Here is a 26,708-nt window from a genome sequence, read left to right as displayed (position 1 = left end):
TTGGATGGAAAACATTCATTGACAGATGAATGTCTAAACAAAATGTGGTATTTGCATACAAGGTAATATTATTCTACCTTAAAAAGGAAGGAAATTCTGACACATGCTATAACATGGATGAAACTTGTAGACCTATGCAAAGTGAAATAAGCCAATCACAAAAGACAAACACTGTGAATTCCCTGGCAGTCCAGTGGTTAGGACTCCAGGCTTTCACTGCCAAGGGCCGGGGGTTCGATCCCTGGTCAGGGAACTAAGATCCCCCAAGCCACGCTGTGTGGCAAAAACTAACAAACAAACAAACAGAAAACCCAAAAGACAAACACTGCATGATTCCACTTAGAAGAGGTACCTGGAGTAGTCAAATTAATACAGACAGAAAGCAGAATGGTGGTTGTCAGGGACTGGCAGGAGAGAGGAATGAGGAGTTAACGTTTAATGATTACAGTTTCAGTTTGGGAAGATGAAAAAGTTCTGGAGATGGATGGTGGTGATGCAATGTGATTGTACTTAATGCCATAGAACCATACACTTAAAAACGTTAAAAATGATAAACTTTATGTTACATGTATTTTAACACACACACAACACCAGAAAGGAGAAATAGCTGATGAAAAATTTGAAATACAGATCTTCCTCCACTTACAGTGGGGTTATGTCCAGATAAACCCATGGTAATTTGAAAATATCCTAAGTCGAAATACATTTACTACACCTAACCTACCCAACATCCTAGCCTAGCCTACCTTAAACGTGCTCGGAACACTCACATTAAACTACAGTTGGGCAAAATCATCTAACACAAAGCCTATTCTACAATAATGCATTGGTTATCTCATGTAATTTATTGAGTACTGTACTGAAAGTGAAATCCAGAATGGTTGCATGAGTACAGAATGGCTGTAAGTGTATCGGTGGTTTGCCCTCCTGATCCTGTGGCTGACCGGGAGCTGCCTCACTGTCGCTGCCCAGCATCAGGAGAGAGTATCCTAGAGCATATCGCCAGCCCGGGAAAAGATTGAAATTCAAAATTCTACTGTGGTTTCTCCTGAGTGCCTACGATTTTCTCAGCATTGTAAAGTGGAAAAATCTTAAGTCCAACAATTTTAGGTGGGGACCATCTGTAGAGGTTTATCTGTTATACGTTCACAGTGACAGACTTGTTGCATCTTCTTCAGCATCCCTCAGGTAGATCCCAGAAACTAGGCACAGAAATTCAAGCAACAAACCAAGCAGTGTGACTTTGAGGCCATTAATACACAAAAGGAATCCCGCGAGGATTCACGAACGAGTTAAAAGCGTGCTCTCAGCCCTGCCTAGTTCTTGCATTCTGCTGTTCGTTGCTCTTAAATTCTCAAAGGTGTCCTGAGAGACTTTCCTCAGAAAAAAATGAACAGACCGAAGTGAACGCCGAGTATTTGTCAGGTGATAAAGGAAACTGCCTCCGGGCAGCACAGAGGACCGCACCACAGGCAGGAACTGCATGCGGCTTCTCTAAATGGTATTTAACCCTTTTCTAGGTTGGAGGGGGAGTGTGGCGGGTGAGGGATCGGCAAGGGAGGAAAGGAGCTTTCGATCAGCGGGAGCTGCTCGTAGAACTGAACGCTCCGCGAACAGCCGACGCTCGAGCTGCCCTAGCAGGGTCGGCGCCGCGCCGCCCGGTGCCTCAGTTTCCCCGAATGGAGGTCCTGGGGCACCGCCCCCTCTGACGTAATGGGCGGGCGCATCTAAGGCTGGCCGTCAGGGAGTGCGAGAGCGGGGCGGGCGCCTGAGGGGTGGGCGCGCGGGTAAGGAGCGTGGCGCCCCCGGGCCGTGCGGGCCGCGCGAGGCGGAAGCTTGGGCGGGAGGCCGGAGGCGGGGCCGCCACGCTGAGTCACGCAGGATTGACCCGCCCGCCGCTTCCAGGGGAGGAGGGGACAGTGGGCCTGGGACAGGCGGCCGTAGCTGCCTGCCGCGCCAACGGACCACCAGGCGGCGGAGAGGTGGTCAGGGGCCGGGCGAGGCTGGGCAGGGAGCCCGCGTCGCTGTCCGGGGACGGCGGGCGGAAGGGACCCGCGCCCCGAGGAACGCGCCGGGCGGCCAGGCCTGCTCCGCCCCTGCCCCGCCGCGGCCGCTGCCCCGGCCGGGAGCCCCCGAGGGGCAGCAGGGCGCCGGGCCCTCGTCGGAGTTCTCCGGTCCAGGTCAGTCGGGCCCAGGGAGGTGCCGGGGAGTTGGAGGCCGGGGGGCCGGCAGTCAGAGGGATGCAGACGTGGGCTTTTTAAATGGTGTCAGGCAAGCCCAGGGCTCTTTTCACTGCACCACCCTGCCACTCCGGCAATGAGGCGGAATTTGAAAGCTGGAAAAGAATCCAGCATTCGTCCAGCCCCCTTATTTAACAGATGAAGAGATTCTTCTGGCTTGCAGAGTTACATTCAGTCGGAATAGGAGTCCGTGATTCTGTGTCAGGGAGACAAGGGAGGAATGGCTTACCGAAGCAAGAGTAAGACCTGTTTGGCTAGAGATGCAAGTTTGGTTATGGTGGAGTTTTGTACACCTGCATTCCTGCCGCAGGTACTAATGTCCACCAGGCATCAATTTCTCAGAGTATTTAACCTTGAAAAAGGATGTCAGTGCTGTCAGTTGAATAAAGGAATATTGGGGTTACAGACAGGCTAGGTCTGCTGCAAATTAGGTGCCGTGGGGAATGCTTGGTGTATCGAGTTAAATTTTAAATGAAAAAAACCCCACTTTAAATGGAATCTCATTATCCTTTATTGTCTATGCCATTTATATTGATATAATAATGAAGAGCACTCACAACATTATTCTGTAATTGATAACTTGCCTTTAGGTCTATTTTTACAGTAATTCTTTTATAGTAATATGAGAGTCTTGTGTTGAAACACTTTCATAATCACTGATGCTGTGGTATGTGGCAAGCCAGTGGTAGCACCAATATTTAGCGTTTGAGCATAGTTTAGCTTCGCGTGTTTGTATAGCTGAAGTTACAGAACTGATTAATCTGTGGTTGTATACTGAAAAGTGAAGTACCTGCCAGCATACAGGTGTGGTTTCTTAGAGTTGGTGCTGCGTTTAGTACTCTCGTAGCATAGAATAGATTCCAGGTGATGAGCAAGTTAGTTTATCCCCAGCACCTGTTTTTCTCTAAATTATTGAATCAAAGGATCTCTAAGACTACCTTCTATCTCCAAAGTTCCCTGATTTTTACGTGTTGATTTGAAACATATGTCACTCATTGTGTCAACGACACAAAGTTTTGAGAAAACATGTTTTTAAAAAATTCTGCGTGATGCATAGTGAATCTTCAAATTCACTGTTGTTCTCAACACTCCCAGTCACTTTATCATTATTGAGCGAACATAAGTGAAAAGAGATTTTTCAGATTACCTCAGTGCTAAATTCACTGAAGTCAGAGACTGGAATAGAGTGCTTTGTGTATGGTGGAGAATAGCTAAAATTTGGCCTGGGGATGGGGTCTGTGCAGCACACAGATAACTTTTGCAATAAACCGAGAACATTCTGCCTCAGAAAATGTGATAAGATGTCTTTTATACAGTGTTCATATTGTGTGAATTTTTTTTTTTGTGGTACGCGGGCCTCTCACTGTTGTGGCCTCTCCCGTTGCGGAGCGGAGCACAGGCTCCGGACGCGCAGGCTCAGCGGCCATGGCTCACGGGCCTGGCCTAGCCGCTCCGCGACATGTGGGATCTTCCTGGACCGGGGCACGAACCCGTGTCCCCTGCATCGGCAGGCGGACTCTCAACCACTGTGCCACCAGGGAAGCCCATATTGTGTGAATTTTCAACTGAGATATGATAATAATCTTCATAGACAATCTGTCCAAACATGTACAAGTTATTTTGTCTTGCAGCCCCAAAGCAGAGCCTTTCCCATCTCTTGTTTCTTCTTTTCTGGGTCCTTTCTTCTTAGGGTCCCTCTTACCTCGAGAGACCCTTTCACATTCCTTTTTCATCCACACGAAAGAGGCAATTCAGAGCCTCTCTCAAGCACTGATTGAACTTATACTACTTTTTCTCCTCTTAAAGTACATGATAAATCATAATTCTTTTTTTTTTTGCGGTACGCAGGCCTCTCACTGTTGTGGCCTCTCCCGCTGCGGAGCACAGGCTCCAGACGCGCAGGCCCAGCGGCCATGGCTCATGGGCCTAAACGCTCCGTGGCATGTGGGATCTTCCCGGACCGGGGCACGAACCCGTGTCCCCTGCATCGGCAGGCAGACTCTCAACCACTGCGCCACCAGGGAAGCCTGATAAATCATAATTCTTGAATCGTCATTTAGATCTCCTAAAAACTAAGAGTGGGTGTTCATTTTTAGAACATAGTGCAAGACTCCATGAGGCTCTGGTTCTGAAAAAGGGTTAAATGGAATGTGTTTAGATTTTTATCTTCCCTAAACGTGGAGACTGCAATTTAGGAAGCCCCCAGAGCCAGTAAACTCATTTCTCTCTGCCTCAGAAGGAAACCCTTTCTGCAGAATGCATAGTGAATCTTCAAATGCGTTATTCTTCTCGACCCTCCCATTCACTTTATCAAGTTTGGGCTAAATAAGCAAAAAGTGATTTCTCAAATTTCAGACACTTCAGTGATTGTTCAGATTACAGGTACTTTTTAAATTTGGGGAACTTTTTTAAATGATAAAAGCAATTAAATTACAATGCAAATGGAGGCTTGCATACCCACTGCCAGGTATAAGGCTTGAATTTTTTCTGGGTTTATTATTCTGCCGTTTCTGAAGTCGGTTAATGTATTACCTACCCCACAGCATTATTACAAGATTATCTGCTTTGAAATTCTCAATTGCTCTTAATCTTCAACTAAAGCATCCTTAAAATTCATTCAGAATACTTATGAAAAGTTTTAAACATAAATTCAATTAATATTAAATAGTTTCTTATTATGCCTTGCTTAGGAAAACATCTGAATAAACTAATCTTCAAGATTGGATAACTTAGTCTCGTTTAGTCTCGTTGGCCAGGAGCTAATTATAAGATATAAGTCTTTTGCCTGGAAAGGCAGAAAGGTCTAAAGTAGCAGTCATGAAATCAGATCACAGATCAGCCCTGTGATGAAAGAGCTGTTAAACCAAGGCTCAGCAAATAGTCATGGAGCACCTGTATCTGTTCTTGGTGCTGTGGATACAACTGTGAACAAAGCAGACAAAGCCCTGCCCTCATGCAGTAGATATTCTGGTGGTGTGGAAGCAAACACGAAATAAATATGTGAATGGATCATGGTCACACGATTGTAAGTGCTGTGGAGAACCTGAAGGAGGCGTAAGTGAGAAAAAAGAAGTGGGGTGGGGGGAGTACACACAAAGTGCACAGTGGTCAGAGAAGGCCTCTACCGAAATCACTTTTGATCTAAGACTTGAGAGGAATGAGAGAGTGAGCAGGAGGCGGAGGGATGAGCAAGTTCCAAGCCCCGATGTAGGAGCATGTTTGGCATGTGTGAGGGATGATGAGGTCACAGTGGCCAGGCGGTCCCCATGTGGGCGAGGGGAAAGTGCAGCAGTTGAGAGGCGGTGGGAGTGGGGAGGGGCACAGCAGTGTAGGCCGTTTTGTAAGGATTTTGGCCTTTCCTCTGAGTGAGGGGGGAGCCAGTAGAGGGTTTTGAACAGAGAAGCTTCTGATGACTTATGTTTTAACAGGATCACTCTGGCTGCTGGGCCAGAGAGACAGAAGGGGGACAAGGGCACAGTCAGTAAGAGCTTCCCTTTCATACCAGCTGTGTGAGCCTAAACCGCAGTCCTCCTCTGGCCTGTGTTTCCTCATCTGTAGAATAACCAGGTGCTCTCTAGCTCTAGAATTTTTAGATTTTAAGTAGTGTGGAATCACTGTGAGGAGGCCAAAAGATTGTATATGAAGAGGTTCTGAAAGTAAATAGTTTCAAAGGACATGAAAACTTGATGCCAGCAACGTGTCTTGAGCTGAATCACTCCTAATCAAGAGGTGATCGGGTCTTTTCAGTCAGGTTGTCAGGTCATGAGAACAAAAACACTGTTTCGTGACTATTTTCCACTGATCCCTTTAGTACTCTGCTGATCCCTGAATTTTTCCCTTCCTGCTTGAAAAAGGATGAAAAGCTGTTACTCATCAACAGAGCTGGCAACCAAAGTTGCTTTTGTTGTTAGGAAAGTTGGAAACTTAGGGGAAGGAAACAATTCTAATTTTATTTTTATCATAGGTCATTTGAATTCTTTTTTAACATGCAAGGAGCCTAAAAGATTTCTTTTGTTTTGATTCCCTTCTCCTCCTCCCATTCACCTCATGCTTCACAGGTGCTTATTTGAACACATATAACGTTTCTTTTTGTCTGTATAGGATCTTGCAAAGTGGGGATATTTGTTTTATATGTATTTTAATTTGTAATGTTGTATTTCATTTTGCTTCTTTTTTCTCTGAGTACTGTTTTTAAGATACACCTGTGTTTCTACATGTACATCTAATTCTTTGCTTCCAGATGCTGCATTATATTCCATGCTGTGTGTGTGAACCACAGTTTTACTTATCTCCTCTCTGTGTGATAGATACTCAGGTTGTCTCTACTTCCTACCACCACAAACATTGCTGCAATGAGCAACTTCATACCCGTCCGTTTATAAAGCTGTGTAATACACTTGTGGGATATACACTTCGAAGGGAATCACTGCGTCATAGGTTTGCATGTCCTGAATTTGATCACACTGTGCCAGATTCCTCCTCACAATGGCTGCACCACTCTCTCTCCTGCCAGAAGTGTTCGAGGGGTCGTGTATCCTCACGTCCCAACCAGCACTCAGCTTTCCTCTAGCTCTCCACCTTTTATAATCTCATAGGTGCAAAGTGATACCTTGTCATTTTTATTTGTATTTCTTTGGTTACTGATGATTGTGAGCATCTCTTGTGCATATAGTTTCATCTGTAAATTACTTATTCCTGTCTTAGCCTGTTTCCTATTGGAGTTACTATCTGTGTTGCTGTTGACTTGTGGAAGACAGTTTATAGATGTTCACTTATCGTAACTTTGCAGATATCTTCTAATATGTTAATTTTGTCTTTGTTGTCCTTTCATCAAGAAAAATTCTTAATTGCAATGTAATCAGGTAAATAAATTCTTTGGCTCAGAGTTTTTTTGTTGTTGTTGTTGTTTTTGCGGTACGCGGGCCTCTCACTGTTGTGGCCTCTCCCATTGCGGGGCACAGGCTCCAGACGCGCAGGCTCAGCTGCCATGGCTCACGGGCACAGCCGCTCCGCGGCATGTGGGATCCTCCCGGACCGGGGCACGAACCCGTGTCTCCTGCATCGGCAGGCGGACTCTCAACCACTGCGCCACCTGGGAAGCCCCCGGCTTAGAGTTTTTAAAGTTTTGTTTAAGAAGGCCCTCCCAGTCCCTAGGTCATAGCTATTTCTTTAATTCATCTAGAGCCCACATTGCACGTGGTGTTAGATAGGAATCCAGCCCTATTATTCTCCATTTAATGAGCCGGTTTTTCCAATTATATATCCAAAAACCCCATGCTTTCCTCCATTACATTGTGGTACCCTCTTTCTCCTATATGGTTCCCATGGATACACCAGTCTATCTCTAAGCCTCTATTCTGTTACATTGGTTTGTCAGTTCTTGCTCTGTTTTTTATTGCTCTGATTTTATTACAGTGATTTGGTAATACATCCTCATGACTGGCATAGCAAGTGCCCCATCTCTGTTCTTCATTTTTAAGTTTTCTTAGCTACTTCTGTGCCATTATTTTTCCATATAATATTTGGAATATGTTTATCAAGTTCCTCAAATGTTTTGAGGAATTTTTATTGGGATTACATTGAATTTATCAATTATTTGGGAGAGGCTTGACATCTTTTTGATATTAACTTATTTCATTCAAGAGTATGTAATGTGTTTCTCCATTTATTCAGCTTATTTTTTTCAGAATTTTTGTTTTATTTGGAAATAATTTAAAACTAACAGAAGAGTTCTAAGATTAGTACAAAGAGCTCCTGTATATCCCTTACCTAATTCACCAGATGTTAGCATCTTGCCATATTTGCTTTATTACTCCCTCTCTTCAGTTCTATGCATTTTTCTGACTCATTTGAGTTATTAGTTGCAGACATCATGACCCTTTACCCCTAAATACTTCATCAGTTCACTTCTAAGTCCTTTATTAGAACTTCAAAGTTTTCTCCATAAAGGTCTAAGAGTATATTCTTGGTTAAATTAATTTCTAATACTTGATAGTTTTGTTGCTATTGTGAATCATGTCTATTTCTATTACTATTGTTTTCTAGTTAGCTATTGGTAGTTTAAGAGAAAAGGTATTGATTATTGTAAGCTGATCTTGTATTTCACAGCCTGGCTTCACTGTCTTACTCAGATAGTCTCCTGTTTCCTGTTGTTTCTTTTCCCCCATAGTTAATCATATCCTTTGAAAATAGTGATAGTTTTGTTGTTCCTTTCTCATCCTTATACTTCTTATTTATCTTTCCTTTACAGCGTTGACCAGAACTTCCAGGACAATGTCAAAACAGTTGCTATGCTAGTGAACATCTGTGTCTTGTTCTCAGTCTTAAAGAGAACGAGTCTAAGGTTTCCCCATTTCATGTAATGTTTGTTTTAGGTTTTAGGTGTACCTTTGTCAGGTTAAGGTGTTCTCCTTTATGTATTCCTAGTTTACTGAGCATTTTCATCATAAATGTGTATTAAGCATTGTCAAATACTCTTTCAGGATTTGTCTCCAAAGAAATAAGATGGCATCAGGTGGCTGCAACCCAAAATCCTAAGCTAAGCTTAAGCTTCAAGCATAAGAAGATTAATAAAAGTCTTCAATATTTCTGAACCCTATGTATATAAATTTATAGTAAACATCTCACAATTCCAATATAAGCTTATTTCACCATTAGATCAGCTTTTTCCTCCTGCTTTGAGTCAGAATTTAAAAAGCTGTTGTGAAGAATGAGAGCGCCATATTCAGCATAACTGTAGTCGTCAGCATGATTATAAATATAAGATATGTAAAATTATAGTTTCCTTACTCTGTGGATCACTCTCTGCTCTGGGTATAAATCTCACCTAAGTGTATCTCACAAAATATTGACATGGTTCAGCAGGTAGCTCTTTAGCAGCCATAACTGCTAGGGTGTTGTGCAGTAGAGTCTCAGGGCTATCTCTTTTGGTTCATGATTGGGTTTTTTTTTTTTAACTATTTTCCCCTTATTATAAAAATTATACCTCTTAATTGTAGAAAATTTGCAAATAGAAATGCAAATCTTTAATCCTGCCTTTTAGCATCAACCCCTGTTAAAATGTTTATTTCTCTCTCTCTGATCTTTTTTTGGGGGGTGGGAATAGAGGGGCTACTTTGTGGAGGAGGAGAATGCACCTAACATTGGGCTATATAATTTTTTAGCACCCCTCCTTTTTCAGCCTTAGGCCATCAACTCTTGTTTGTCTTGCTTTGATTGATCTTCCAAAAAAAAGCAATAAGAAAGATATGATTAGCTTATAGGGCTGGGGTTACAGTTTGCTGATGACTTGGACATTTCGAACAGGCTGTGTGGGAGTGCACAGGCAGTCCGGCCTCAGAGTATCGAGAAGTCATAGGCCACGTGCCACCAGACCGAAGACTAGCTTGGAGGAGAGGAAGGGGAGAAGTCTATTTGATGTCACTTTGCTTCAGTTCAGTTAGCACCTTCCTTCTTTAGGCCACATTTGCATTCATCTTTCAGAAAATAAAAAGTATGAAGAAAATAGTTGTAATTTATTTTCTTTTGACCCTGAAATAAACCCAACGCTGTTGTCTTGTTTCCCTAATCACCTTCTGCTAGTGTGATGACTGGTGAGGGAGAGTCTTAATAAATTGCAGGAAGTGACAGAATTTTTAAGTTAACATTCTTATCAGCTGGTAGATTCAATATCCAACTGCCCTCTCCTCCTCACTCCTCATCCCTTCACCCTGCTTTTTCATTTTGCCAAAACATCTGTCACTTCCTAAAATGCTCTTGTCTGCCCTCCCCATCCCTCAAGGAGGAAGTTCTTCAAGGGCAGGAACCTTTGTTTCATTCGCTGATAAATCCCAAGCACCTTTTAGCCTTGCCTGGTACATAGCATGCCCTCAACAGATGGAACCCACAAAATGAGTCAGTCTGTAAGGAGGCAGCTCTGTGATACAGAGAGGAGAAATCTTAAGGGAGGGGTAAGGGAAGAAAGTTCTCTTAGCCTCCTTTAAATGCATGGGTTCAATAAACTAGTAGAGTCCACATTTCTTCCTTGACCTTGTAAGTGTAACTGTCAACCCAGCCACAGAGCTAATCTCTCTACATCTGTTTTAGCCGCTCCTGTGGGGTCTGTGGTTTCTGAAAGTGGAGTGTGAATGTCTGTGTTGCTGACAAGCACATGGTGGGAGTAGGGCCCCAGAGAGAATAGTCACTGCTGACGTTCTAGCCATGGGTTCTGGGCCCAGCACACACTCTGCATTGTTTTCATGAGGTGATTGATTCTCTTACGATAAACGATCTGTCCCATCAGCAGAAAAAGTTGCAGTGAATGTGCCGAGTTGTGCTGAGCTCCTAGCCTCACACCCCGCGTCCTCCCGCTTTCTAGTTTATTCTTTCCTCCCACCCCCAGCCATGCAGAAACCTTTGGCATTTCTGTCTCATTTCTGGATCTGGTTCAGGATTGTCATGATGAATAGTCATGCTGCATATACCTGGTCACTTTATTATAAAGCAAGGCTCAATCATATGAAATAGCACTCTGTAGGGTGCTAAAAAAACAAAACAAAACTGGGTTGCCACAAATACACCAAAATGCTGTCCTGGAGCCCAGTGCCATAGACACAGTCTATCTTGTACAGACCATTGTCTGAGTCATGGCCCTGAAATACTACTTTACTATTATTTTGCTTTTATTCTACTGCTTGACACTTGTTACCTGGCCCCCGAATCTGATCCAGACTGTCCAAATATATTCTAATTTACTTCCATGTCCCTATTTTCTACTCAGATGTCTCTTTTTATTTCCTACAACAATGATGATAGCAATAAGTATATTATTAATTATAATTATGGATATGTCTTTGGTTTCACTAGCAGTCTGAATTCAAATGAAGGGAAAGGAATATAAAACAACAACAATAATATAATAACAGCAGCTAATATTTTAGCCAGTCATAGTACTAAATGCATTCCTATTTAATCTTCAGAACAATTTTATAAGGAAGGTGCTGTTGTAATCCTCATTTTGCATATGGAGAAACTAAGGTACAAATTGGTTAAGAAACTTGCCCTAAAGTTTATATTGCTGTTAAGTGATAGAACAGGAAATCAAACTCACATCTATTTTTCTCCAAAGCCCACCCTCTTAACCAGTGTGCTATAGCAGGCCTCAGGTAAGCAGGTGACTGAAGAACAGGAGTGACTTATATGGTCACATGGTTATTGACAGTTGTGCTTTTTTCATGTTCGCCGCACTACTCACCAGTGCTCTGTGAGATGTGAAGGGGCTGGGAGGATTTTGTCTGCAGCTGGGACTGCTCAGGGAGCTCCTCCCCAGATCCTGTGTTGTTGACTCTACAGTCAGAAACGGGTGGCACCTCAAAAAGGGAAAGGCTCTGAAACTACAAATCTAGGTAGCATTCTTTGGCTTTTTGACCTTTTCCTAATAATGTATTGAAGATTTGCAAAAATGAGTAAAGAACAATACAATAAATGTCCATGTATCCAAAACCCAATTTAAGATGTAGAAAGCTGGGTTTCTCTGGTGGCGCAGAGGTTAAGAATCCGCCTGCCAATGCAGGGGACACGGGTTCGAGCCCTGGTCCGGGAAGATCCCACATGCCACGGAGCAACTAAGCCCGTGGGCCACAACTACTCAGCCTGCGAGCCACAACTACTGAGCTCGTATGCCACAACTACTGAAAGCCCGCGCACTGCAACAAGAGAAGCCACTGCAGTGAGAAGCCCGCGCACCTCAATGGAGACCCAGTGCAGCCAAAAATAAATTAAAAGAAAAAAAAAAGATGTAGAAAACTGAGTTGGTTCCTATGTTCCACCTCCCTTTGCTGTTCTGTAGATCCTCTGGTTCTAGCGACTTAGAAAACAAAAAGGATTCCCTTTTATTTATATATGACAACAGTACCATTACTGTCACCTAAAAAAAAAGCAGCAGTAATTCCTTAATACGATCAAGAAACTAGTCAGTGTTCAAAATTTCTGCCATTTGTCTCAATTTCTTAAACAATTGATTTGTTTGAATCAGGATCCAAGAAATGGCACCCATTGCATTCAGCTAATATGTTTCTTAAGTAGCTTTTAATTGATAAGTTCCTTTCCTTCCATTTCCATTTGAATTTTTAAAAATTAATTAATTTATTTATTTTTGGCTGTGTTGGGTTTTCGTTGCCGTGCGTGGGCTTTTTCTAGTTGCGGCGAGCCGGGGCTGCTCTTCATTGTGGTGTGCGGGCTTCTCTTCATTGTGGTGTGCGGGCTTCTCGTTGCGGTGGCTTCTCTTGTTGCGGAGCATGGGCTCTAGGCGCAAGGGCTTCAGTAGTTGTGGCTCACGGGCTCTAGAGCACAGGCTCAGTAGTTGTGGCGCACGGGCTTAGTTGATTCACTGCATGTGGGATCTTCCCGGACCAGGGCTTGAACCTGTGTCCCCTGCATTGGCAGGTGGATTCTTAACCGCTTTGCCACCAGGGAAGCCCTTCATTTTAATTTTTTTTTTTTGCGGTACGCGGGCCTCTCACTGTTGTGGCCTCTCCCGTTGCGGAGCACAGGCTCCGGACGCGCAGGCTCAGCGGCCATGGCTCACGGGCCCAGCTGCTCCGCTGCATGTGGGATCTTCCCGGACCGGGGCACGAACCCGCGTTCTCTGCATCAGCAGGCGGACTCTCAACCACTGCGCCACCAGGGAAGCCCTTCATTTTAATTTTTCATTATAGTTTATTTTGTTAAAGAATTTTGTCATATAGTTTCCCACATTCTGGATTTTTAAAAATGGTTTGTGATGCAACCTTATTGTCCTCTTGTGAGTTAATTTACATTTTTGTCAGTCACTCTAGGAGGTTCCAAGTTATTCAGCCTCCATAAATAGAAAGGATTCACCAGCCCACATATAGCTTGGTCTGACCCAGAGGTCATTTCCAAGGAGTCTTCCAAAATGTTCCAGGTGACAGGGAATGACATAATCAACAGCAGACCATCTCTATTTAAAAACATTTTGCCTCAGAAGGAATTTTATAACTTCTCTTTGGCAAGACATTTTCGTGTTCCCTAGAGTCAGAGAAGAGATTAGAGAAGCGAGTGAGTGGTCTGGTTTTCTTCTTTTAGACAGTGTCTGTTGCTTTAAGGATTTCTGGGGCTCAGCGCCAGAACCTCCTTGGGATATTATCGTCTTACAGTTTAGATCTGCTTATCAGGAAACAGAATCCCTGGAGGATCAGGTAAGAGGAGAGTGAGTTTACATTAAAACCAGACCTTTGTTAGTTCCTATTGGGGGTCCTGTATTGTATTCTTGAGCATCTAGCCAGACTGTGGAGCATAATACTAATACGTATGGTCTTCAAACCTATAGTGTTCATTACCTGGTCTTTTTGCTGCCACTGTCTAGATGTTGTTCAGTAATTATAATATCTGGACCACTGTAGACATGAAGAAGTCCAGTTTTGTTTTGTTTCTCTTGTTGTCTTGCTGCTTGACCTGCTAGTCAACTGTGGTAATTCTGCAGGGTAATCAGTCAACATTAAAGTAAAAAGAATGAAAGTTGTTGAAGTGTGACACTATGTTTGGCTTTATTTAGTGACTTGACGATTGTAAGAATAAAGTATCTCAATGTCAGTATTTTCATCTAGTTTTAAAGCCGAACAGTTAATTAACCAAGGCTAAAAATCTAACATAGAACGAGAAGGACATTTAATACATTTGTTACAGCCCTGCTTATACTTTTATTTTGAGATTAACTGGTTATCTTAAGTAAGAGGTTTGCTTTAATTAAAGGCATTAATAACAGTAAATTACTGGAAATCTTTGTGTTGAATTTTACCAGTATGTTCAAACTTCATTCTTTTTTTTTTTTTTTTTTTAATATTTATTTGTTTGGCTGCACTGGGTCTTAGTTGGGGCACGCGGGATCTTCACTGCCGCATGCAGGATCTTTAGTTGTGGCATGCGAACTCTTAGTTATGGCATGTGGGATCTAGTTCCCTGACTAGGGATCAAACCTGGGCCCCCTGCATTGAGAGCGTGGAGCTTTAGCCACTGGACCACCCGGGAAGTCCCTCAAACTTTATTCTTATATTCCATAGGTGGGAATCAGCCTTGGTCAGCATTCTCTTCTGGTTACTCCAAATACTTAAAAAGTAAAATATAATTATTATTCACAATAAAAGTGTCAGTCAGACACTGGCAAAAGTGTCAGTGATTTGCTAGTTATTGATGGCTCTTCCTTGCAGTGATCAGTTAACAAAAGTAAGCACCCTGATCACAGGAAGCAACAGCACACACATGAGATCATATGTTTGAAAAGCAGTCTGTAGATGTATTGTGTTCTAATAATATGTGTTACAAAGCTGTACTGCCTTGCCGAGAACTGCCAGTATTTTGATGAGGCTAGAGTTTAGGGTGTATGGTGGGTGGAGAATGTCCAGAAATGAGGCCAAACTTATGCATGGGGACCAGATCATGAAGAGCTTTGTGCAATCTGCACAGGAGTTTTAGATACTTCCTACCAGTGATGGATGGGAAGCTCTTGTGAACTTCAAGCAGTAGAGAATTATGAGATTTTGTATTTAAAAACAGTGATCCTAGTTGCAGTGTGGAAAATAGAACAGAGGGAGATAAGACTGGTAGGTAACCAATTAGGAAGCTATTGCCATGGTCCCAAAGAAAAGATGGTGAGAGTCTAAAGTAGGGCAGTGGCAATCTTAAATTGTAAATGTCAAGCCAAAGAACAGTTTTTCAAAGGTAGTTGAGTTTGAAGGACTCAACAATAGTGTTAATGTTTTTCCTAGAAGTAGAGGGATTTTTTAGAAGAGTAAATAAATTAATTTCATATTCCTCTTCTATCCCTGGAAGGCATTTGGCAAAGGTTTTCTTAGACCCATAGGCAAGGATCTTGTAAGTGAAACTGCTGCCAAATCCTTGTGGGAATACACAGTTCACTTAGAGCTTAGGGTAGAAGGGGATGTCAATTGCTATGTCCTTGTGACCAGTAACAACAAAGAGTCACATTACTCCCCCTTCCTCTCAAAAAGATAGTAACCGTTTTGAGCAGGTAGCCCCACCCAGAAGTTGCTGCCTCATCTGTAGTATTGTTACAATCAGTCTGCCGGACGATTTGCCGGACGATGACAGTTCTCCTTCTCCTCCCCCTTCATCCTCATCATCATCACCATCCTCATAGGTGACATTTACAAAATACCTGAGTGCTTACTGTTTACCAGGAAGTGTATTAAATGTTTTACCCACATGATAGAACTTAATCCTCATAACACACCATGAAATAAATTACTGTTGTTATCTTCAGTTTACATATGAGGAAACAAAAGTTCAGAGTGGTTTAAGTGACTTGCCCAAGGTCACATAGCTTGACAACCGGCAGAGCCAAAAACTGAACCTAATTCTCTCGGACTTAAGTCTGAGCTCTTAACTGTTGTGAATGTAGTTATTACTTAATACAATTCAGTAACAAAAATGATTTCTCATCATAAATTTACTCCTTTATGTAGCCATGCCCAGTGAAAGTCCACATAATCAAACACTGTATTACCTACCCTCCATTTGCAGCTAATAGTGAGGACACATTTTTAAAACATAAGTACAGGAAAAACTTGGGGATGGGGTGGGGCAGAAATAGGGAGGCTATTTAAATTTCTAGCTTTTTTCAAGGCAGGATATCCATGTATGCGTTCACTAATTTTTACTTGAAGTGCAGCAGTTTCTGAAACAAGAGAGCCACTCAGTTTTTAAAATTGAGATATAATTCGCAAACCGTGAAATTCACCCTTTTAAAGTATGCGATTGAGTGGGGGTTTTTGGGTACATTACAAAGGTGTGCAATCATCACCACTATCTAGTTCCAGAACATTTTCATCACCCTGAAAAAGAACCTTGTATTCATTAGCAGTCATTCCCCTCTTCTTTCTCCTGAGACACTCATTTTAAAACTTATTAAATACCAAAACACATCCCAAAGCTATGAAAAAGATTTTGAGACTATCTATCCATAATCTCCTTCTCTTTAATGCAGATGATGATGATAACAACAGTAATAATAATAACAGTTAACCCCTGTGTAGTGCTTACTATATGTAAGGTACTATTCTAAGTGCTTTATGTATACTAACAAATTTAAATTTCACTGTGATCCTGTGAGGCAGGTTCTATTACTAAACCCATTTTATAGGTGAGGAAATTAAGGCACAGAGAAGTTAAGTAACTTGCCTCAAATCACGTAATTTTTAAAAAATTTATTTATTTTATTTTTGGCTGTGCTGGGTCTTCATTGCTGCGCGCGGGCTTCTCATTGCGGTGGCTTCTCTTGTTGAGGAGCATGGGCTCTAGGTGCGCGGGCTCAGTAGTTGTGGCTTGCAGGCTCTAGAGAGCAGGCTCAGTAGTCGTGGCGCACAGGCTTAGTTGCTCCGCGGCATGTGGGATCTTCCTGGACCAGGGCTCGAACCCGTATCCCCTGCATTGGCTGGCGGATTCTTAACCACTGCGCCACCAGGGGAGCCAAATCACGTAATTTTTAAAAAATTAATTTATTTTATTTATTCCTTGTTTTTTTTGGCTGCATTGGGTCTTCGGTGCTGCACGTGGGCTTTCTCTAGTTGAGGTGAGCGGGGGCTACTCTTCATTGCGGTGTGCGGGCTTTTCACTGTGATGGCTTCTCTTGTTGTGGAGCACGGGCTCTAGGCATGCCGGCTTCAGTAGTTGTGGCACATGGGCTCAGTAGTTGTGGCTTGTGGGCTGTAGAGCGCAGGCTCAGTAGTTGTGGCATACAGGCTTAGTTGTTCCGTGGCATGTGGGATCTTCCCGGACCAGGGCTGGAACCCATGTCTGCTGCATTGGCAGGTGGATTCTTTTTTTTTTTTTTTTTTTGGCGGTACGCGGGCCTCTCACTGTTATGGCCTCTCCCGTTGCGGAGCACAGGCTCCGGACACGCAGGCTCAGCGGCCATAGCTCACAGGCCCAGCCGCTCCACGGCATGTGGGATCTTCCCGGATGGGGGCACGAACCCATGTCCCCTGCATCGGCAGGCGGACTCTCAACCACAGCACCACCAGGGAAGCCCCCGGCAGGTGGATTCTTAATAATTGCGCCACCAGGGAAGACCATATAACTTTAATATGGGGTGGAGATAGGAGATAAATCCAGATAGTCTGGTTTTGTAATCTGTGCTCTTAATTATTCTATGCGTTTTAAGCTTTGTATTTGAAAATTACATGAAGACCTTGAAAATACCATACTAAGTGAAAAAGCCCACCACAAAAGACCACATATTGTATGATTCCATTTATATGGAATAGACAAATCTTTCTGTCTATAGAGACAGAAGATTACTGGTTGTCTAGGGATGGGATGGATGGGGAGTTTTTTGGAGGGAAATGGGAAGTGACTGCTAATGGGTATTGAGTTTATTTTTGAAATGATGAAAATGTTTTAGAATTGATAGTGGTGCAGGTTGCACAACTCTGGGACTTTACTAAAACCTATTAGATTGTACACTTTGAATGGATTAATTATATAGCATGTCAATTATAACTCAATAAACCTGTTTTTTAAAAATGATATGAAGGACTTCCCTGGTGGCACAGTGGTTAAGAATCCACCTGCCAATGCAGGGGACACGGATTCACTTTGGCACACCTTCCTAATGTGGAAATGAGTCCTAATCCACCTTCCTAATGTGGAAATGAGTCCTGTGAGATCCTGTACAGCTCTGTGTGAAAGAGGAGCATGATCATTGGGAATATGAATATATATTTTGATATATAACTTAAAGTAGTTCAGTGTGTTAAATCATTAATTCTGCAACTATCTATGGAGGGCCTGCTACATACCAAGCAGTGCTCTAGGTGCTTGATATACATCGGTGCATAAAATAGATGAAAAGAATCCCTGCCCTGTAGAGCATGTAGGAGATAGGGACTAATTCTGTAGGCTTTATAGAGTAGGTATCATGAGTTGGGTCTTAGAAGATAATAGTTTACCCAGATAATAAGAGGTATGCATGTTTGTTGGAAAAGTGAAGTGCTCAGCTGATGCAGTCAAAACAGCTAATATCACACTGTGTCCGTTTTTTGTTGTTTTTTTTTTTGGCTGTGCAACAGATAACTTCAAAATCTCAGTGGCTTATTACAGCAGCCATCTGCTTTCGTTTTCATAGGTCTGAGAGGGCTGAGATTTGTAGGTCAGAGTGAAGGAGGAGAGACAGCAGCAAATGGATATGGGGCAGGAATCTTCTTGGGGATTTATCTCAGGTCTTTGGCCAAGGGCTGGGCCGGGCATGCACAGGGCAAGCCTCTGTGAGGCCTGAGTCAGAGTGGCTTCTGTGGGGCTGAGAGCTGAGCAGAGATACCTGAGGGTGCACAGTGCTCAGAAATATTGGATTTCTAGTCCGGCCAGAATAGAGAGATCTTGATGAGCACTACAGACATTCCTTTGAGACCCCAGCTAGGACAACTTTAAGAGTAAGAACAATACCTACAATAAATGCTGTACCTTAAGACTCAGGACAAAACCCGACCTACATGATATAAAACCAAGCCTAACAGGATCAAGAGGATCTTCCTGTAGTTTAACTGAATGTCAAAACAAAATTCAACACATTAAAGGAAGACAGTATAATCCACACCATCTATAATGTATCATATACAATGTATATCATACACTAAAAATTACTAGAATACAAAGAAGTGAAAATATGACAAGCAAAAATGTGACACATACTGTAGAGGAAAAAATGTAACTCATTGTGTGATGACTGAGCTGATGGCTTTAGCTCATGAGGAATTTAAAACAGTTAATGTAAATATGTTCAGATATTTAAAAGAAGAGATGGCCATAATGAATGAATAGATAGGGACCATCACCAGAGAAATGGAACTATTAAAAAGAGCCAAATGGCAATTCTCGAATTGAAAAGTACAGCAGCTGAAATAAAGATTAACTGGATGGACTTAAGAGAGCAGGAAGGATACTGCAGAAGAAAGGGGCCAATGAACTATAAGACAGATAAATAGAAGTTATACAAACTGAAAAGAAGAAAGATTGGGGACGGGGAGAACAGAGCTGTAGTGACAGTGAGACAGTATCAGGTAATTTAACATGTCTAATTGGAATCACCTAAAGAGAGGAGGAACGATGAGGAAGAAATATTTGAAGAAATAACGACCAAAATTTTCCCAAATTTAGTCAAAAACATCAACCCATAGATCCAAAAATCTTAGTGAACCTCAAATAGGGTAAATATGAAGAAAACTACACCTAAACACTTTAGTCAGCTGCTGAAAACCAAAGATAAAAAGAAAATTCTTAAAAGTAGCCAGAGAAGGGCTTCCCTGGTGGCGCAGTGGTTGAGAGTCTGCCTGCCAATGCAGGGGACACGGGTTCACGCCCTGGTCTGGGAGGATCCCACATGCCGCGGAGCGGCTAGGCCTGTGAGCCACAACTACTGAGCCTGCGCGTCTGGAGCCTGTGCTCCGCAACAAGAGGCCGCCATAGTGAGAGGCCTGTGCACCACGATGAAGAGTGGCCCCCGCTTGCCACAACTAGAGAAAGCCCTTGCACAGAAACAAAGACCCAACACAGCCAAAATAAATAAATTAATTAATAAACTCCTACCCCCAACATCTTCTTTAAAAAAAAAAAAAAAAGTAGCCAGAGAAAAAAGATATTACGTACAACAAAGAATGACAGCTGACTTCTCATTTGAAATAGAAGACAATAGGACAACATCTCTAAAGTTTGAAAGAAGAAGAATAAAACCATCAATTCTAAATACTATACTAAGCAAAATATCCTTGAGAAATGAGAGTAAAATTAAAATATTTTCAAATTTGAGCAGATTTGTTGTCAGCAGACTTATACTGCAAGAAATGCTGAAGGATGTTCTTTAGGCTGAGAGGAAATGATACCGGGAGGAAACTCAGATCTATAGAAAGGAATGAAGAGCACTAGAAATGGTAATTGTACAGGCAAAATTGAAAGACTTTTTTTCTTTTCTTAATTAATTTAAAGGACAACTGATTGTTTATAACAAAAATGGCATTGTATTATGGGATTTATAATATATTGCATTAATTATCTATTACTGTATAACAAATTTTCTCCAAAATTACTGGCTTAAAACACTAAATATTTATTATCTTACAGTTTCCATGGGTTGGGAATTCAGGAGTGGCTTAGCTGGGTGGTTCTGGCTCAGAGTGTGTCACAAGTTACCATCAAGATGTTGGTGGGGGCTGCATTCATCTGAAGGCTTGTCTGGGGCCCTAGAATATCCTTCCAAGATGCTTGCTAACATACTTGTTAGCAGGAGGCCTCAGTTTTTTACCATGTGGGCTTCTCCATAAGACTTCCTGAGTGTCCTCACAACCTAGTCTTGGATATCGCACACTGTCACTACCACCTCATTCTGTAGGTTAGAAATGAGTCACTAGTATGGCCCACACTCAGGAGGAGAGAAGATAGGGAGTCGTATCAAAAAATTTTTGGATCTACTTTAAAGCTACCACAAATATGTGGAAATAATATATATGGCAACAGTAACACAACGGACAGGATGGTGTGGTAAATGGAATTATACAGTTAGGTATTTCATACATTGTATGTACAATGGTATAATATTAAATGTAAATAGACTGTGATAAGTTAATGATGCATATTGCAATCCCTAAAACAACCACTTGAAAAATCCAGTGGTATAAATAAAAGCCACTAGAGGAACTAAAATGAAATACTAAAAAATATTTGATTAACCCAAAGAAGGCAGTAAAGAAGGAATAAAAAAATAGGACAAATAGAAACAAATGCAAGATCAGTAATTACATTAAATGTAAATGGTCCAAATATTTTAAAAGTATAAATGATCAGACAACAACTGTCTAAAAGAGATGCACTTTAGAAATTCAGAGGACGACAAATAACTATGTGATCTCATTTGTATGTGGAAACTAAAAAAAAGCCAAATGCGTAGAAAAAGAGAGTAGAGTGGTAGTTTCTGGGGCTGGGGGGTGGGGGAAATGGGGAAATGTTGGTCAAAGAGAACAAACGTCCACTTATAAAATGAATAAGTTCTGGGGATCTAATATACAGCATGGTAACTGTAATTAACAATACTATATTATATACTTGAAAATTGCTAAGAGAGTAGATTTTAAATATTCTCACCACAAGAAAAGAAATTGTAATTATTTGAGGTGCGTGATGTGTTAACTAACCTTATTGTGGTAATCATTTTACAATATATGTGTATCAAATCATCACATTGTACATGTTAAACTTGCACAATATTATATGTCAATTATGTCTCCATAAAGCTGGGAGGAAAGAGAGATGTACCTTAAATATAAAGGCATAGGCATGTTGAAAGCAAAAAATAATAATAATAAAATAAATAAAAAGAAAAAGGTATACCAAGTAAACAGTAAGCATGAAAAGCTGGCATGGCTATATTTATGTCAGAGAAAGTAGACTTTAAGGTAAGGAGATAAAGAGGGACATTTTGTTATGATAACAAGGTCAGTTTATCAAGATGATAGAAAAACTCAAAATGTGCATTTACCTAGTAACAGATCTTCAAAATACATGAAGCAAAATTGACAGAATTAAAGAGAAAAATCCCAATAAGAGTTGGGGATTTAACATTCTTTTCTCAATATTAATAGAGTAAGTAGATAAAAAATCAGCAAGGGTATATATGAGATGGAATAACACCATCAATCTTCTCAACCTAACTGATGTTATAGAACACCATTCTCAACAACTGCATTCTTTTCAAGTGCACATAGAGCGCTCACTAAGATAGACCATATGCCAGGCCATAAAGTATCTCAATAAATTTAAAATAATATAGAGCATGTTTTCTGACCACAGCAGAACTAAACTGGAAATTAATAACAGAAAAATCTCTGGATATTTGAAATATTTGGAAAGTAAATGCCACCCTTCTAAATAACCCATAGTTAAAAGAAGAAATCAAATGGGAAATTAGGAAATTTTTAGCTGAATGAAAGTGAAAGCACTGTATCAGAATCTGTGTAGCTAAAGCAGTGTTTAAAGGGAAATTTATAGCTTTTGATGCTTATATTAGAAAAGAAGAAGGGTTAAAAATCTAAGTTTTCACAGGAATGAGAAGAACAGATTAAACCTAAAGTTGAAAGAGGGAAATAACAAAGATACAATAATAGAGGAAGAAATCAATGAAATAGAAAACAAACAAACAATAGAGACATTTAGCAGAGTCAAAAGTTGGTTCTTTGAAAAGATGAACAAAATTGATACACCCCTAGCACGACTAAGAAAAAAAGAGAAAATAGGGCCTCCCTGGTGGTGCAGTGGTTGAGAGTCCGCCTGCCGATGCAGGGGATACGGGTTCGTGCCCCGGTCTGGGAGGATCCCATATGCCGCGGAGCGGCTGGGCCCATGAGCCATGGCCGCTGGGCCTGCGCATCCGGAGCCTGTGCTCCGCAACGGGAGAGGCCACAACAGTGAGAGGCCCGCATACCGCAAAAAGAAAAAAAAAAAAAAAAAAAAAAAGAGAAAATACAATTTCCAATATCATTATAGATCATACAGATATTAAAGTCAATATAGGAATATTTTGAACAACTTCATGCAGCAAATTTGACAGCTTGGATTAAATGGACAAATTTCTTGGAAAAATACAACTTAACAAAATCAGTACAAGAAGAAATGAAAAATTTGGGCAGCCCCATATGTGACAAAGCTATTGAATTTTTAATGAAAAATCTTTCCTTGAAGTTCTCCAGGCCCAGATTATTACTGTAATGAATTCTATTAAATATTTAAGGATGAAATAATACCAATCTTACACAGAGTTTCTCAGAAATTAGAAGATGAAGGAACATTTTCCATTTCTTTATGTGGCTAGCCTAACCCTTATTGGCAAATCTGACAAGGACACTTGAAAGAATATTACAGTCTAATATCCTTTGGGAAACATAGGTGTAAAATCTTCAACAAAGTAAATTTGCAGTATATAAAAAGAGTAATAATACATCACGAGCAAGTAGGGTTTATTCCAGAAATGGCAGGTTGACTTAGTATTTGAAAATCAATGTAATTTGCCACATCGACAGAATAGAGGGGGAAAAATGATCATCTCAGTAGATGCAGAAAAAGCATTTAATAAAATTCAACACCTATTCATGGTTTAGAGAAAAAAAAGCCAAAACAAAATAGTATGCAGAACTAGAGCAAAGTCCTGACCTATTTCCTTCATTCCTCTTGGTAGGAATCATGATGATCTGACATGCTAGCTGCCTAGATAGCCCAGCAAAGGACTCTGAAATCTCTAGAATGTAGCTAATTAATTGGACTGTGATTTGTATGTACTTGCTATTTGTTAGGGAATTAGTATTCTAGCTCATATCAACTACCAGACACTACTTTTGGTTAGTTTCTGTATCGATTTTGTAATCTTATTATTAAAATATCGTCTTTGTTCTTCATCTCTCATGGCAGCCTGTAATGTAAATCTCCCACCTGTTTGTTTCTCCCTTTTTCTTATCCTAGCTACAGTTCCTAATGTTTCACTCCTAGATGCACATGATTCTATGTAGGTACATTAGTTTCTTTACACATCATACCATTGCCCTTCCTTTCCTGTGAGAGATCTCTTTTAAATCAAGTGAACCTTTCCATTGTTGAATTTTAGGTTTGAACATCCTGACTTAGGACATTTAATCCTCATTGATACCATCTAAGGAATCCACCATTCACCAAGTTTGCTGTGTCTTGGCATAACTCTCTGGTTCATCTTGGATAGAAACTACCAGGAGATCCATATATACATTTTCCTTTCAAGTATAGTGACTCTAGTTTCTATAACTAGAAGTGTTAGTTTTTACTTATTTGTATAAAGCTGCTGGTCCCTCTCTTCCACGGTCCTTGGAAGTTGGTACTGCATAGAATGATCTAGAATCACTCACCCTGAGAATGGTCTCAATTATTTTTAACTCCAGCTGCACAGTTTCTTTCCTCCCTATTTTTCTTTCTCAGAATCTTTAGTTTTCTAAATTCCTTTCCTGATTCTTTCCTACAAAATATCAAGAATATTTTGTACTGTAAAAAACCTGAAGAGTAGAGAAACTCCTTGTCTTTTAAATCTTTTTTAGCCAAAAAACTAGCCTGTGCTTGAAAGAGATAAGGAAAAGAAAAAAGATGCTTACCTTGCAGATCTCTGTACTATTAATCCTCATAGCTTGGGTTTATAAATTTTCTTGGCATCTCCTGGAAACTGTCCTAAAAACTGCCTGTTATCACATGTTTGTTTCGTTCTTTGTTAACTGCAGCTTCACCCTGAAGTTTCACTTTATAGTTTCAAGTTAATCTGCACTTCTGCAGCTGCTGTCAGTTGTATTATCTGGGCATTTATTGTATACAAAACGTATCACAGCTGTTAATTTTAATAAAGCTACTTAGCTCAGACATGTCCAATGTATTTACTTAGGAGTCAGTGATGCTTAAATTTCATAATTGAGATTCATGCAGGATTTAAGAAATGGGAACCTGAGCAAGCACTTAAGGAACTCTTAGGTTGACCCATTTGAAAAATGTTTCTTTAATGTAAATGTCCTCAAATTTGGTAGTCCTAAAATATCAGTCTTGGGACCTTCCTCCACCAGTGCAATTTGTCAAAAAAGACAAAATTGACGTAGTGATATATAAGCAATTTAAAAAATAACTAAAATGGGAGAAAAATATCAGCTTAATGTGGGAGAGAGAGAGGGAGGGTGGAATCCTTCAAGTTAGTTGAAACAGCTATCCCGTAAGAGTCAATCCTGAAGCTTTCTAAATTTAAATTGTCTTTTGGAAAAAAAAAAATTTAGTTGTTTTAGATGAGAGGTGTTCCGTTTAAATCCTGAAGAGGACTGAAGGGCCCTCCCATGATTGGCAGAAACTCTGATCTATGTCCTGTTCCATCGCTGAGGTTGTTGCCTTCCAACTTGAGACAAGTTTGAAGTAAGCAAAATATAATATAAACTGTAAGACAGTTTACAATAGCAGATTCCTTTTCTACCCTCATTTCTCTGATCATCCCACCTAAGTCAGAACAGGCTTTTTATTTTTCCTTACAGTCCAACATTCCGTAACCTGTTTAGCAAAGTACATGTGAGTCAGTGCCGCTGTCATCAGGAGAGCAGAGTGGGTTGGAAGAAGAGACTTGTTGGAGGACAGCTAGCCCAGGCCATGCTGCTCAGCTTCATGGGGGCCACCATGGTCAAGATGGGTTCTGCTTTTCCTCTTCATCTGTTGCTAGTTCTCTCAGTAATCACCTGGCAGTGACTGCTCATCTTCTGTCCAAAATGAACTCTAGTGACATAAACCAGAGGAGGAAATGATGTTTTCCTAGCTTCTCTCATTTCCTTCCGGAAACAGATTTAGACTTCATTTTCTGACACCTCTTATCCTTTCACCCAGAGGAAAGAGCTCATTCTTTTTAGTCCTATATTGCCAAGAATAAGAGAACTGTGCAATTGCTTTTGAGGTTAAATATTACTTTTCATTGCTTGGACTTGAAATTTTTTAAATGGATTTCCATTCCCCAAAATGTTTTATGGAGGGTTCAGTTTCAAGACATAAGGAAATTTCCAGATGCTCGTGAAAGCATATTCCTTTGAAGGAACCTATACTGGAGAGTCCCTACGAAGAGGACTCTCTTGCATCTCAGGTTGACAAAGATATACCTGTGATGCTCCAGCACACCCACTTTGTAGGAGCAAACAAGAAAGGAGAAACTGTCTTTCAGTTAAGGAAACCCCTTCAGAAATTTTCTTCTGAAAGTCCAGAATTTAGACTTATACTATGAATTGGGCAATATTAGGAAGAATGTGCAAGGTGTCATCAGTGCTATTTGAAAGAATATAGTAAATTTTCAAAGCTCTCACACATTGTGTCCTACTCTCCTAGCAGTAAAATAGGTCGCTCAGAATTTCAAAACAATTTAGAGTCTGGGTCCGATGCACCAAATCTGTCAAAAAAGTGAGGATTTTTTTGAAGGGTGGGTGCACAGGACCCCAGGCATCAATACTTTTCTAAACATGTTTTAAGCCTTCAAAATTTATATATCTACCTCTTATCTCTCACCTAGATTTAGAATGGTAGATTTAGGAAACTCTATAGTTTCCTATGTTTTCTGTCTCTATTTTCTTATGCATAGTTCTCATAAATTCAGAAAATCCTTTTGGGCATGTATCTGTCAAGGGCTCAGCAGAATATAGAAGGCACACTCAAATTGGATAATTTGAGGAGGTCCCACTTAGAATGGAATGGACAGGTTTAGGGAAAATAACAGAGAATTGTACTGTACCCCAGGGATAGCAGGTGAGCCACCCAGACCTCAGGGGCAAGAAACTGGGTGTTTACCTAACCCAAGAGAAAGAGCTGTTTTGAGGGGGCTTTCTGATGGTGGCTGTGGCCTTTAGTAGAACAGTATAGCCAACCCACAGCCCAGCAGGAAGGGACACATGG

At 41.0% G+C, this 26,708-nt stretch overlaps 1 protein-coding gene across 3 annotated transcripts in view; it reads left to right on the top strand.

Moving 5' to 3' along the window:
- Positions 1–1,899: 1,899 nt before the first annotated feature.
- Positions 1,900–26,708, top strand: part of DNMBP (dynamin binding protein) — a 139,770-nt gene continuing 114,961 nt past the window's right edge. For all 3 annotated transcript variants that reach the window (XM_082631459.1, XM_082631458.1, XM_082631456.1), the window contains exon 1: positions 1,900–2,180. The gene's annotated coding sequence lies outside the window, so the exon portion shown is untranslated. The remainder of the gene's footprint in view (positions 2,181–26,708) is intronic.

The sequence above is a fragment of the Mesoplodon mirus genome (genome assembly GCF_964341445.2).
Source record: "Mesoplodon mirus genome assembly, chromosome: 2".
Classification (NCBI taxonomy): domain Eukaryota; kingdom Metazoa; phylum Chordata; class Mammalia; order Artiodactyla; family Ziphiidae; genus Mesoplodon; species Mesoplodon mirus.
Note: the sequence above shows the minus strand (reverse complement) of the source record. Positions and strands in the feature narration are given on the sequence as shown.